A 2,973-nucleotide genomic window follows, 5' to 3' on the forward strand; every position below is an offset into this window, starting at 1 on the left:
TTAGGAAAGTATCTTCCTAAGCTCCAGTTGATGAGAATTTCTGAGGTTCAGAGGGCACTTGCATCCCAAGCTGGCAAAGGTGAGAAGAGACAGAATGTTTTCGACATTTAATGCTTCTTTTGTGAGGATTTCAGAAAAGTTCTCGTTTTCCATAAAAAAAAAAGAAGCAACAACAGACAGGTTATCAAACAAGGAAAGGGCAGATAGTAAAGACTACATTTACATATACCATTCCTAAACAGTCAACTCATAACATTACTATCTTTTGTTTGCACAACATAGCTTTTATTTCTCCAAATACTTTAAAACACATTAGCTCATCTAATCCTCCCAACAATCCTAGGAAGCAAACAATTTATGAAACCGAGTTCCAAATGACAAAACTGAGATCCAGGGAGGTTGTGTGAATCGTTTGATATTATATAAGAAAATACTGGAAAGTTCATTGAATTAGGAATCAGGAATACATAGAGACCCAGGTCTGCAGCCTCCCCTAAGAAAATGTGATGAGTGCACCCATAAATCTCATGTCAGTTACCCTCAGAAGTGCACCTTTTACATTCCCAAAAGGAAGCACATTTTGCTTTCTCTTCTGTTTCCTTCAAATCCTCTCTCCTACCCCTTTAATAGTTAAATATATCGCATCTTGGGCAATTTGCTTGTGTAATTTTAGCATATTGTTGGATAATTTTTTAAACTAATCTCTATTGAATTTTTCACCTCCGAAATATATATTAGCATTTTTCTTCCTAGGACTGTGCATGCATAATACAAAACTACAATTACGCAGTGATGTGTTGTATGCCTTACAGATTGTGTAATACTTTATTTTTTATAGGTGGGGGAGATAAAATAACTTGCTTTCAAAAGCCATTTTAAAAAGGGAGGACAACTAAGAAACTGAAGAAAACAAGAAGCTGATCTTGCCCACATTTGGCTAACCAGAATAATCCTTCTCTCTAGTTAAGGTTGGGGGAGGGGGAGCAAGGGAAGAGAGGATTGAGAAGGGAGGAGCAAAGAGAGGAAAAAAGAGGAAATTAAAGAAAGAGAAGGAAATGGGGAAAGAGAAAAGGTGGAGGGGAAAAGAGAAGGACGAGGGCAGAGCAGTGCCACAGGACAGAGTGATGGAGGGAGAAATAAAATTAAGAGTGGGGATTAAAATTAAGGGTGGGGAGAGGAAGGAAGAGGAAGATAATAGTCCCCAAATTGAAGATAAAGCAGAAGTCATGAAGTCCTCCGGTGTAAATAAATGCTACCTAAAGTAGAAACCTCTGAGTCATGTGTACTGTAAACTACTCACAAAGAAAAAAAATACACTCCAGGCAACCCCTCAAACCCGGACCAAGAACGCAGCCTCCATCGCGGTAGTTAGCGCTCTAGAGACTCAAGGTAAAGAGAATCTTAGTAAGCAATTTCTAAGAAACTGGAAGAAAAAGAGGAGAGATGTAGAGTGACCAGCGAGGCGGCGCTGTCTGTTTAATGGAATTAATTCACGAGTTACTTAGTTGAAACGAGAGGTGACCTTTGAAAAAACCTAGTTATTTCAAACTTCGTTCTTCTTATGTGAGGCCCAGACAGGTAAAGTGATTTAACCGAAGTCATGGAGCACAAGAGTCAGAGCAGGGATCTGCACTCAGGTCTCCTAATAATACTCCTTTCTCAATATTGCTGCTCCTGAGCTGACCTGGAATGAATATAATTGAGTTGATTTGTACTGAACTGAACTGAATTGAGTTAAATTGAATTGAAATGAAGTGAGATGAAATGAAATAAAATGAAGTGTTGCTGCAAAACATCCAAGGAGCTAATAGAGAGGATGAATGATTCTGGAGACCAGGAGAAAGAGAAGAAGAGTAGGTTAAAGAGATGGCTTCGATTTCCTACTTCCCTTCAGCCTCACCCACATCCTCCTCCTCTCTTTCCTAGTTAAGGCTCCTGGCTAGCTCACTGAGTCCTTCATCCTTAGGTGGCGCTTTCGGAGCTGTCTCCCAAAGAAAGAGAATCTGTTGGTTTTGGGAGGATCTGTGGGTTCCGGAGAGAACTTACAAACCTAGTTGGCCTTTTTCTAGGGATTTCATTAAACCATAGACCGTACGGTACCCCTTCACTAAGAAGAAAATAACCGCCAACAAAATAAGCCCAGTGCGCCCCTGCTGGCCTATATCCCATCACCTCGCGCAGCAAAAGCTTCCCCAGCATCCCTTCCGTCAGTGTCCGCCCGCAGCCCCTCGGCTCACTTTGTTGGAAAGGTTAAAAATAGCGCAATAGTTCATTCCCATGCCGGGAGACCTTTTGGCTGGGAGCGCTTAGGCAGCCCGAGGCTTCGGGCCCTTATCCCGCTGCTTGCCACGGTTCTCTTTTTGGCAGATAGCTGGCTCAGCAGTCTCAGGGGGGCTGAACCTCGAAGGTGTGGGAGCTGGGTGGAAGAGCTGAAGTGCCTGGTGTTTGATATTATTCATCCTCAAAGAGACCCAGGCTACCGTTTGACTTATAAGCATGACTAAAAGGCAAAGACCCTCGGAATTCAGCTTTCCCTCTTGGGGTCCCTCTCTTAAAAAGGGGTCAAAGCATGACAGAAGACCTGTTAGGTGAGGAAACAGAAGTCCCTTTGGCTTGTAAACCGATACCGAATTACAAAGCGAAATTCTGAGAGTCATTCTAGTAAATTACAAAACAGTTTGCTTTCTGTTTACCTTCCCCGCAGGGAACAGGGGAGGCCAACCTCGGCTTTTCCAAGGAGTGTTTGTCTAACTTTCTTCTTCTCCTCTTAAAGTTTGTTGTCCTTAGTTAGCTCCCTTCTTAACAGCTCCCTCTCTCTCCCCCCCTCCCGTCACCACCTCCTAGATTCTCCCACCTGGTAGCCCAAGGGCGACTGTCTCTCAATCGCCGTTTTTAAACTTTGATGAGTTCAAACAAGAAAAGAAAAAGGGAAATTGGAAAAATAGAATATCTTTTTTTAGCAGTGGACTGGTA

Source organism: Macrotis lagotis, chromosome 8 (assembly GCF_037893015.1).
Source record: "Macrotis lagotis isolate mMagLag1 chromosome 8, bilby.v1.9.chrom.fasta, whole genome shotgun sequence".
Taxonomy (NCBI): domain Eukaryota; kingdom Metazoa; phylum Chordata; class Mammalia; order Peramelemorphia; family Peramelidae; genus Macrotis; species Macrotis lagotis.